Below are 13070 nucleotides of genomic sequence, written 5' to 3'. Positions count from 1 at the left end.
GATTCGAATTTTCTCACTGTTGATAGGTAGATCTTTTCACAGTTATCATATCATTCCTGGGAGCCCTTCCTGCATCTAACCCTGGCCATGAAAATGACTCAAGAAAAATTTTATGATTTTATATGTAATGGGACATGGGGTAAAAGAGAAAGTTTCTTCGGACAAAAGGTAGAAGGTAGAAAGAGAAGAGAAGATCAGTTTGAAGCCCTATCAACTTAGGAAAGTAGCTAGTTTAGGGCTCTTTTGGGATCTAAGTGTGTGTCTTTGTTTCTACATGGAAATTCTACTTCTTGAGGATTTACTTTTTATAGGGAATCTATGGATATGGGACATTTTCAATAGCGAATGAACAGGGTGCTGCTTGTTTGTTCTCCAATAAGAACAACACAGGTTGCTGTGAAAAGGATTTAAAAAAAAAAGTCTTTGAATAACCAGGTCACTGAAGGAGTGCTTAACCCACCCTTTCTAAATGAAACCCGTCTTTCTGATCAGTCATGTCTAATTATGCTCCCCAATATTCTACTTCATAAAAAATCTCACTTCTTATACTTTATAACTATGCACACACTTTTTACATTGAGGATTGTCTGAAATGAAGCTACTTACCTGCTTTTCTACAGGAGTTAAACACCTTATGGGCTGTGGGATTTTGCCCTGTTTGCATATAACTCTTCCTGCTGGGAAAAGCAATATCCTCCAGTTCCAGTTTCCTCTAGTGAGCCAAAAGTGATCTCCAAAGGTTATTTTTGAGGAATCTTCCTTATTTCACTGTCTTACATATGTAATGAAAAAATAATCCATCTTGGACATATTTAACTGTAACTATTTTGAATAAAAATGTGGGAAATATTTGAAAGGAGCTATCCAATGAGAGAAAATAAACTGTTCACTGAATAGATACAGAGAGCCCTCGATGAAGCAGAATAAATCTTTAAAACTACATTGGTATAAAGAATATACTTTCTCTGAGAAATTTACAGTATTAATTAAATTAACAGCACATATTGCATAAATGTATGGCTTGAATGTGAGACCATGAGATGTGTGTTCAGCCATCTGAAATATGCCTAACGTGGGTAAATAAATACGCTATGTAGTTTCTGAATACTAATGCTAAGTACTTTTTTCCTGACAAATGTCTTTATACTAAATTTTATTTTATAATTTATTTTAATAGATATTGTTTTACTGAAAGGGAAATGAAGTTACATTTTCTTAAGATTTTCTATCTCGTACCAAGTAGCAGCTAACACAATCAACTGTCATTTCCCTTTATCTTATAAAATAATTTGTTAATATTTCATCCAGGTAAGGAGCAGTGCCTCTAGGTTTCCAAGGAGTGTACACATATTCAGTATCTTCATCGGAATATGTTTGTCCCTTTCTCTCCATCAAAATTTCTGTGCCACTGAGTATCAGCAATAGGGGGAATGAGACTGTGTGCGGTGAATCACGTCTGTAATACCAGAACTTTGGGAGGCCGAGATGGGTGGATCACCCAAGGTCAGGAGTTTGGGACCATCCTGGCTCTACCCTGTGGTGTTGTGTGCCTGTAATCCTGGCTACTCGGGAGGCTGAGACAGGAGAATCCCTTGAACCCAGGAGGCAGAGGTTACAGTGAGCTGGAATCGTACCACTGCACTCCAGCCCGGGTGACAGAGTGAGAAAAAAAAAAAAAAAAAAAAAAAAAAAAGTAATGGGAATAAGCTTTTTCATCATCCCATGGCATCTATTGCCTAGATGGCGACATAACCATTCAAACTTAAAACTATTATTATCAACACCTTCTTAAACTCCAAAAGAATTTTTCTAGTAATAGGCAATTTGTCACGTAATAATCTTGAGAATTTGTTTATTTTTGTCACAACACTAAATTACATGGATAATTTGAGTTGTGCTTATTTCAGTGATTATGTGTCATTTATGAAGCTTGATGACAATATGATTATTTAGAAAATACTCAAGAACTTTGTACGTCAAACTTGGAATATTTTTTTCTTTGCTTATCCAACAAACTTCAAATATCATCATTTTCGGTGCACACTGATGCTAACATAAGGTGCAGGTTTAAACAGTAAGGAAAGTGCCTTACAACTGGTTGAAGCAGGTATCACTAACGCTGATTGCCACCGGGTAAATTGAAACACAGTTGAACTAATTGTGCCAAATTATGTATATTTTCACTGACAGAGGCAGGGCTGAAATCAGCTGTCTGATTTCTGATGAGTGACCATGATTTCATTAAAGTAGCTCCTGGGCCTTATAGGTACATGCCACATATGTACAGACGGTATTAAGATGCCAATATTCTCCATTCACAGAGAAGATACCTAATTCAACTATGCTAGGCAAAATGCCATGGCAACAGCTGCCTTCTCATTCTAGCAAGATTTTATAATCCTTCTGGAAGGCCATCAGCTGTATGCTTTTCCTCTTTCTTTGTTCAAGCTCTTTTCTAACACAGCAAGTGAATGTTAGACACTCTTCAGAAAGTGATAAGGAGGAAGAATGTAGCATAGAAATACATGTGGTACTATTCTCCTATTAGCAGTAGAAAGAGAGAGGAAAGAGAAATGGCAGAGCCAACCTATAGCAAAAGATAAAAGGATTCTGATGAAAAGGATAAATGTCAAGAGGCTCTGGTTATATTAAATGAAAAAACATTTTAGAGGAGGTGAAAATTAAATTTGGCAAAAAAAATAGCACTAAAAGAATGGTATCTAGACAATCAGAAAATGAAGAATCTAAATGAATGGAAGGGAGAATAAGTGGGAGATAATCAGTAGGAAAAAGAAACACAAGGAGTAATTCGTATTCATATCTCTCTTAGTAAAGCTATAAAAATAAATTAAAGCAGAAAATGCCTTTGAAAACCAAATAAATCAAAAGAAATTTACAGAAACATTGGTTTGGAAGGTAACTGGAAAATTGTAAATTGTTTTAAACATATGGGAGCAGAAACATGAGGTAGTAATCTTTTGTTACCTGATATCATAAATTATACAGTAATTAAAATATGTATGTCTCATTGACATAATATATAAATCAATGACATAATGCATTGTTTCAAAATGTATACATTAACATTAATTTGTGACTTGTTATGGTACACATCATAACACCTGAAAAACTTTTAAAGCTATTGTATGAATGATCCATTTTTCAAAATTCTGAGATCATCTGCCAATTGTGCTAAAAATGTCATTATTTAAATGGCTGGCAAACTGTTATAAGAATAGCATTAATAGACTTTCCAAGTTGCTTTGCAAGTTTATTTAGTATTTACGCTAATATTTACTCATAGGTGACTTTAGATACTTTCTAGCTTTAGTGTTTCAGTTTAAAAAGTAAACAAAGACTTTCACAATCAGAACTATAATATTATTTTAGTTTGTGTATTGTTTTTAGTGTGTGTGTATGTGTATCTATAGGTATTTTACCTCAAGGCATTTAATCTTCTTTAGGATCCATGATATTCATTTCTTTTTCTTATATATTATCATGCACAGGTTCTTGTGCCTGGTAAACACAGAAAATGCTATTGAATTGTTCAAAGTTAAAATAAAATTTGCCTATAGTGACATGATTTTATTTTCTAAGAATATATTAATTATATAGACCAATGATTATTGAGTTTCATAAATGCATATAAATGTTGCTGTCATAAGACCATGAAAGAAAATTGTTTGTGTCAGTGACTTTTGAAACAGAATATTCTCTGAATCATGTCTTAATCCACATCAAAAGACATGCTAATGTTTCCATGAGATATGTATTTGGTCCTAAATTATAAACTAAGATAACCTAATACATTAATGTATTAGATTAAATAAATAAAAAGAAATTTACAGAAACCTTGGTTTGGAAGGTAACTGGAAAATTGTAAATTGTTTTAAACACATGGTAGCAGAAACATAAGATAGTAATATTTTGTTACCTGATATAATGAATTATGCAGTAATTAAAATAATAGGGCATAGTGTTGTCCAGTTTGTCCCCTCTGACCTTGCCAGTGAAGTCAGTTCCTCTGCCCTTGGTGAAGGAGCTGATATCTTCTAGGACCATCTTGTCAAGCTATTTCCTCATTTCGAAAATAACAACTGGTTCAGCAACAGCAAATATGTGATCACCACAGCAGTTCACGTAGCTTCCAACTAGAAAACAGGGGTCCCTGCTCTGCACTCTAAGTATGGGAGGAATAGTGAGTGTTCTCATTATGTGAAGATTTAGGTCATGATTTTATTGCCATTTACTGAAACTGTCTCATCTCATACAGATTTCCACGTCAGATAGCAACTATTAAAATTGACACCATTACTGTATAAAAAAGAAATAAACAAGGAGAACAGAAAAAAAAGTATATACATGAAAAATCAGCCAAAAAAGGAAAATATTTACATTGCTGTTCTTTTTATAAGTTACGTATCTTTTTCTGACATATTATTCTTCAGGGAAAATAAATCAGAGATTACTTTTAAAAGGGACCCCTTAAAGTTTGACTGTTTAAATAATGGCTATGTTTCTTTCCCTGCCCAATCAAATCCATCCAGCTTTGTTGGATCTTTTTCCATAACCAAAGACTTTGCATTTTCAGTGTATCATCCTAGAAGTAATGGATTGTTTGCATGAAGCCCCTATACGTTATTCTTCTCTACTTTTCTTCTGTCAATCTGTGAAAGATGATGTAGAAATTTTTATCTTGCTAAATTTTCCATCCACCTTCTGACTGCCCTTTTTAAAAATTTTAACCTTTCTGATGTGTTTGCCAAGACAGAATTCTAAGCTGCTTTCTAGTTTTAAGTTACTTCTTGACCTAATCTTACTAATTCCTGCTTAAATAAGCTTGCTAGATTCTTAATAAGCTTTTTTTCTTAAATAAAAATGTCCTTGTAAAATAAAACACACTTACCACAATTGCTTCATTCTTTATATCTTTCACTATGTTTGTATACTTGTATGTGTTATGTGTACATATGTATGTGTGGTTCACAATGCCTAAGATGAGTTTACACACACACACACACACACACACACACACACACACACACACACACACTCTTGAGCGTTTAATATTATGCAGCATTGAAGTTTATACCCAGACAAAGCAGGCTTATGTTGGCCTTCAACTAACACAGTTTAAATGCTTTTCCTCTTTCTTAAATGCTTCAATGAATGAAATTAGCTGTTTTATCTATTATACTCTGTGTTTCATATTTTTAAATTAACATAGTACAATTTTACCCTAGAAAACCTACCAAAAACATGGAAAATTACTATTTTTACATATTCATACCTCTGTTGCAGTATACGCTTTACTAAAAAAAGAGTGTGTTTAATTTCAGTCATTATTAATTATTCTTTTATTCACTTATCTAACAATATTTACTGGGTGCCTTCTACATGCAAACATGTTTGTGGGATACTGCTATAGACTGAAAGTTTGTGTCCTCTCAAAATGTGTATATTGAAATTCTAACCCCCAAAGTTATGGTATTAGGAGGTAGGGCCTTCAGGAAGTGATTTAGTCATAAGGAATCTGCCCTCATAAATAGGTTTAGTACTCTCATGAAAGAGGCCCCAGAAATCACCCTTGCCTCTTCTTCCTAGAGAGAACACAGAAAAAATACAGCCCTGTGTGAACTAGAAAGCAGATCTTTACTATCCACAGAATCATCTGGTACCTTGATCTTAGACTTCCTAGCCTCCAGAACTGTGAACAAATAAGTTGTTGTTGCTTATAAACCACCCAGTATATGGTATCCTGTTATAGCGGCCAGAATGGACTGAGGTACTGTGAAGGCTTCAACGATAGCTATGTATTATGATAGCCCTTTACAGAGTTTTACATGGCTCTCAACTTCTCCTCTTAATATTTAATGTTGATCTGTATTTAGATCTGAATAGAAACCTATGATGGTCGCTATACAATACAATTCAGTCGTATGAGTCTTTGTCATTCGTGAATGTTCAGGAAGAAATTTAGTGACATGAAAAAAACGTTTAAAAATACCAACAAAAGTTCATCTGTTATATTTATGGAAATGAATATGCCAGATATATTCGCAGTAAATCAGGAGAGAGTGACAAGAAAATATGTTTTCAAAGTAAATCAAATTGGAAATAATTGTTGCTATATTCCTGTGAGTAGAGAAGAAAAAAGCCATAAGCTCAGAAAATTGTTTTAGATGATACCCAAGTGATCTAAAATCCCATAATCTTAATTCACCATAGATGTGGTGTAGCTACCTGCCTAGTCATTTCCAAGATTTGTCTCTAGAATCCTTCAGTTTTTATTTCCATAGTCTTATAGAATGAATTAATAATTTAATTTAAGGTATTGTATTACTACTTGAAGACAAAAAAAATTTCTGCTGGTTTTTAAAAAATTGTATTCAATGAAATTTAATTCAAACAGAGCTTTATCTCTGACTTTTATTTGCCATTAAAATTAGCTTTGGACTATACATTCTTTTTTCCAAAAAAAATTAAAAGAGAATCAAAGGCTCTCTTTTATTAACAAGAATGATAATTTAAAGAGAATTGAAGAATCAATACTCATGTTTATGCACATATATTAGAATAAACTCTGTGTATACATAAGTATAAATTATAGATCGGCTAACCAAAACTATATTACTATACATCAACTCAGTTAAAAAGAAATTATGATTCTATGCCTTGGCAAACAAATACGTGAAACAAGTAGAAAATTCTCTGATACAAACATCTGGGGGACTGAGGTTGGAAAGTGGTGGTTCGAAAACAATGCTTATGCCCAGTTTATAAGCATTTACAATTTCTGCCTATTAATATAAGGCCATCTCAATACATAAATGTCATTGTGTAGGCAGACTGGCTAAACGTAAAACATAACTGATTTGGAAAACAAATGATTTTTCGTATTATCCTTCTCAAAAAAAAAAATAACAAGATTGAAAACTGGGCAGAATTCATTTCCCTTTTCAATTCTGTGGTTAATCTGCCATTTTTTAACCTCCTTTCTTCTATTAGGCTGAATTATGTTTTACTGGCTCATTGCCCTTTTTTGTGAGGTAATTTCTCAATGTACATTCTGAGGTCTCCTTGAGTCCCTTTTTGAGGATAATTTTAGTAAGTAGGATTACTATCTACATTACTTGAATAGAAACCTTGTACTTTTCAAATTCATTTTGAGAGCACAAAAATACATCATAAACGTTTCTTCCTTTCTTTCCTCCCTCCCTTTCTCCTTTCCTCCTTGCCTCCTTCCCTTCCCTTCCCTTTCCTCCCTCCCCCCTCCCTTCCTTTCTTCCTTCCTTCCTTCTGCTTCTCCCTCTCTTTATCCTTCCCTCTTCTCTCCCTATCTCTTTCTCTCCTTTCTTTCTCTTTTCTTATTTCTTTTCCTTTCTTAGCTCCTTCCTTAACTTCCTTCCTTCTCTCTCTCTCTTCTTTTTCTTTCTTTCTTTCTTCAGACTTGTTTGATATACATTATTATGCCACTAGCTCTGTATACTCGCTCCAGGCGTTACTTTTAGAATGGTGACTCTCAAAGGTGGTTGACAACAATTTTGAGTAAAATTGACTACTTTTCGCAGTGACAATAATCATAATCAGGAACTCCTGTTTTCTGATCTTTATAAACTGTAAGCTTTACATGCTATTCTCACTTTACTCGTGGAAGAGAGAGAGGCCTAAAAGTCATCCTGAAATTTAGTTTATTTTCACACTCAACATAGGTGCCTATACATTATTATTTGTGAATGTTACTAGTTAATTTAATAATATGCATGATGAAGGAATAAAATTCCTTCATCATAAATTACTTACTATGGGACTGAGCAATAAATTTTGGAATGATTAATATGTTATTTCTCCTATTGATATTGAACATTGATGTCTAGAACTCAGTTCTAATTGATTATATCTTAATTTAAAATTATTAAGAAAAAATTATTAAGGAATTTTAATGAAGGAATTTTAGAGATTAATTTTAGAGAAATTTTAGAAAAAGACAACTGATGTAGTCTTCCTATTTAATAGAAGTCTTAGTCTCAGAGATCACAAATTCATGCAATTAGAGATTTTGTGGACCACAGCTAGATCCTAGGTAATCACACTTTCAATACTGCATTCTTTTCATTACAAGTAAATCTACTGATATATTCATATTTTTGTTTGGCTCACATTATTAAAAGTAACAATCACCTGTATCTGACTAGTACAGTGTCTGACAGAGTTGTCAATTAATCTCTTTTGAACAATAAAAATATTTCTGTATCTCCTATCATCTTATTGTAACATAATTTTGTGGTATGCCTATTATTAATTCAGTTTTACATATTAAGAAACCGAGGTTCATTGTGTAAATTAATTACCCATGATTAATCAATTGATAAAGGGTAATTTTGATTTTACCTTTGGATTTTTCTGATTTTCTTATATGTTCATACATATTTAACAGTCAGGGTCTCTGCTTCTCATAAAATAAAATCAAATGAAATAAAAATGTGTTTTATTGTATAAATTTTATAGTAGCTTGTTCAACATATGGAAGTGAATCTGGGATTATAAAGTGTATAATAGAGGAATTTATTATATGACAGTCTTCAAAATTGTCATCAGTTTTTCTATGCTTCTTGGCACTGTCATTACGGAAAAGCATAAAAGCAGTTATTAAAACACTACCCAGAAAAAAAGAATAGAAATTAGAGACAATATAATCTATTTTATAACTTACTTATTGAAGTTACATTTTGTAAAAGATGAATAATTTTAATTAAGATATAATCAGTTGGAACTGAGTTCTAGACATCAGTGTTCAATATCAGTATGAGAAATAACATATTAATCATCCCAATATTTATTGCTCAGTCCCATAGTAATTTATAGCACAAGCTGAAGAAGTGACTAAAATCTGCAAATTTAATCTACAATAAACACATGAACTTGAACACATGCAACTTGCTGTCCTTTTCACACTTTTCTTAGTAGATAGTACTCACTGAAGCAACTAATTTTAGTGGTAACAATTTTTTATGTATTAACCTAATTCTTTTTTCAAGTTATCATTGTGACCAGTGATCTTTTACACATACACACGCATACATCACTGATTATATAATGATACGTTATAAATTGAAAATGTTTTCATTAAAAAGAATGAACAAGCCTATAAAAGCTAATAAGAAAACAACCTGCAAAACATATTATTTAAAACAAACAAGCAATGCAGATGACTGTGAGAGTATCACAGATGTTAAAATGGAAGGGCAGAGGATGTACATTTATTTCTACGTATGAGCACTGAATGTCTCTGTGGTGATACTTAGGCGACTGACTATAGTGTCTGCCTTTAGGGAGGAGGGTAGGGTCAGGGTGACAACAAGACTAATTTTCTTCACGAGCCTTTGTACTATTAGAATTTTTAAAACTATGGACATATATTACATTAAAAAAAAATCAAACATGTGGCTAGGAGCAGTGGCTCACTTCCTGTAACCTAGCACTTTGGGAGACCAACGTGGGAGGATCACTCAAGGCCAGGAGATCGAGATCAGGCTGGGCAACATGGTGAAACCCCGTCTCTATAAAACATACAAAAATTAGCTAGGCGTGGTGGTGCATGCCTGTAGTACCAGCTACTTGGGAGGCTAAGGCGGGGGAATCACTTTAGCTCCAAAGGGAGAAGTTGAAGTGAACTGAGATCACACTACTGCACTCCAACTTCGTAGACAAGAGTGAGACCCTGTCTTAAAAAACAAATAAAAAGCAACCATAGATTGTCAGTGTTTGTGATCTTTATGTCTTTTAAGGTTTGTATTTATGATCTTCTCTTATATCTCTGTTTTGTGCAATATAGGTGATCAATGTTTCCAAGTATTTTCTGAAATTATAAGTCAGTTAAAAGGCTATAAGAGCTGATCACAGCAAAACATTTTCAAAACCTCAAAATTTCTAACAATATTTTTTATTTAAAAGGCCTTCCACATATGATATTATTATAGTAATGTGCATATAATTTAAAAGATATAGCTTCTAGGAATAATTTTGATTTTGTCAAAATTCCTCATAAGTGCTTGATTTTTCTTTTCAGTTTCAGGGCAGACATTTGTCAGAATTCAATATAAGTAATTTGGATGACAGTTCCTATGCTGGACATATATCAAAAGGAATTGGCTTTATGGAGGAAAAAATTTGAAAATTTAAGTTTATTATAACGTTTTCATTATGTTCATTATCACTATTTTTTTCTTAAAGAACAGTGATATGTTCAAAGAGATAAGTTTAAAATTTTTTCAATTATTCATTGAAGAACAAAGCCAAGTAATTACTATTTTCTAACTCACATCGCCTTACCTATTACAAGCACTTTCCCAAACGCTGGATTTTAAGTAAGAAATTCTTACATTAGCTTGATATTACTTTTCACAAAACTCTTAAGTTGTGTGACTGAGACGTGTTAGCTCTCCTAGGCTCTGTTTAAGTAGTTGTATTCATTTTCTACTAATACTGTACCAAGATTAATTACTTACACAATACAAATTTTATTTTCTTATAGTTTTGGAGATGAGAAATCTCAGGTTAGTCTTACTGGAAACAAAGTCAAAGCATCAACAAGTCTGGTTCTTTTCAGAGGTGCTGAAGAAAGAATTCTTTTTCTTGCTTATTTTAGCTCTCCAGATTACCTATATTCCTCAGCCTTTTTCTCTTATCAGTTCAGTCGCTTGCTTTTGTTCTCACCTGACTATTCTCTCTGACTTCTCTGAATCTCTCTTATAAGAACTTTTGTGATTATACTGGGCTCACTAGGGTAATCCGGGATAACCCCTATGTTTCATGATGATTAATGTAGTCACATCTATAAAGTCCTTTTTCTATATAAGCTAATATCCACAGGTTGTAGGTATTAAGAAGGGGACATCTTCGGGGTACTAGGGGTCAGCCTACCATAGTAGTCTGCACACAAGGTTCTTATAAAGTCTCAACATAGTTGTACATTTAATTTCTCTTTGTCTTGGATAGGAGAAATGAACAACTGTATCTCCGAAATTATTTTTCAAATGAAAGTTAATTCTGCTGTTAGCACTTTATGCAATTCTGGGTTTCATCCTTTCAGCTTTGAGGATTTATATCTAGTGAAGGCAGTAATGAGTAATAAGCTGCCTTATTGCCTTCTTAAGTCACAACCACCATTTTTATGGTAATTTAAAAATCTCATAATCGATTCCTTTATAAATCCCATTGAGTTTGTAACAAGGCCCAAGTTTAAAGCTTTCTATAGCCATCAATTATATTAAATAAAGAACCTTAAAATAATGCAGGAATGTGGTCTTTTGAGCCCATGATGCCATCAAGTAACTCCTCATCATGAGCAAGAACTCATAATCATCTATTCTATATTATTAGAAAGTTCTGGGTCAGAAGGAAGAATTCAGATTTTTATTATTATATTCCAAACACAAAGATTTTTCTTTGATGTGAGCTACAACTTTACAAATGTTGCAATGTATTAAAAAGCAGTAACAATTTCCCCCTTATTGCAACATTTAAAAATAATCCAAGAATTATCATTTTAATATATAGGTTAGTTCAAATACACATGCAAAATACAGGAGACTTCCTCATATGTGTTTCTTATAGATATGTATTTGGGTGTTGATATAAGGCTAATTGGAAAGTATGTCTTTTTTAATGAATAATTTTTTCACATGTATGCTTACTGTTGAAATGAATATCCTGTATTGATAATTTTCATTATGTTTATGAATTTTTTTTTTAAAGATTCCTGGTTATTTATTTTGTTCTCTATCTCTTGTCATATGGTTTCTGTACATCCTGTTTTATTACTTTTTCTTTGTATTTATCTTGTTTTAAATTAGGATTTTTACTATTTTTCTTTCATACCAATACATGTATGCATGATATGTATTTTATTATTTTTTCTATTAGTGTTACTAGTAGTGGTACTTATGATGTTAAAAGATATGCTTAAAAATCATTTTCTCCAGTTTTCATAACTTTTAACATGTTTATATGTGTATATATATACACAATTTTAATAAATATGTATATATTTATTAAATTATTATTGAAACTAAAGGATACTACAAATTTTATAAAAACTAGAACACAGCTGGAAAAATTTCTTGTAGAAATTTTGCTTTACGAAATGTAAAGCAGTGAGTTTGCACTTAACTTTTTTAATATAATAAAAAGAAAAGGAAGAAGCCTAAATATATTTGTGTGTTTCCATAAAACAGAAGTTAAAGTTCACTTATTCTAAATTTAATCTTCTATATAAAGAACTTTCCTATATTTCTAAAGTTTGCTTTTAATAACCCCAAGGACTAGTGGCTTATAATCCTGAGAATACGAATATTTGTAAGAAGAAACTGCATGTGTTAGAATGCTTGTTGAGAAAGCCATTTCTTCACTGAAATATGTAAATCATGCTTGTCATTAACTGGCAGTCTGTAGGTACACTGATTTCATTCTGAAAACAGAGTGCAGATAATTGTAAAAAGAAATGTCTCTGAAGTCATTACTCTGCAAAACCTATTTTGCCATTAAAATAAATGTTAGAACACATGAAAATGTATCATTCTTCCACACAAATGTTATTCCATAATGAGAATGAAAAAATTCTCATACCTATTTTTGTTCAAACTTCATTCCCTAGGCCCTATTTCCCACTTTCTACCACTTCATTTATATGAATACGATTGTCAGTATTAGCTTTCTATTGCTGCCGTAACAAATTGCCACAAACTTGATGGCTTTAAAGCAAAGTAAATTTATTATTCATTTTTATAGGCCAGAAATGTGACAAAGATTTCACTGGAATAAAATAGAAGTGTGGTAAGGGCTGCATTCCTTCTGCAGGCTCCAGGGGAGAATCTGTTTCCTTGCCTTTCATCGCTTTTAGAGGCCATCCATATTGCTCTCTTCTGGATCCCTTCCCTCTGTCTTCAAAGCCAGCATCGTTGTCTTTCTCTGACTCTCCATCTCCTGATGATAGCAGGGAATGTTTCTCTGCTTTTGAGAATCCATGAGATTTGATTAGGTTCACTTTGAGAATCCAGGATAATTGC

The sequence above is a fragment of the Sapajus apella genome, unplaced genomic scaffold (genome assembly GCF_009761245.1).
Source record: "Sapajus apella isolate SASKATOON/1434 unplaced genomic scaffold, GSC_monkey_1.0 scaffold9, whole genome shotgun sequence".
In the NCBI taxonomy this organism is placed as follows: domain Eukaryota; kingdom Metazoa; phylum Chordata; class Mammalia; order Primates; family Cebidae; genus Sapajus; species Sapajus apella.
This window is presented reverse-complemented; position numbering follows the sequence as displayed.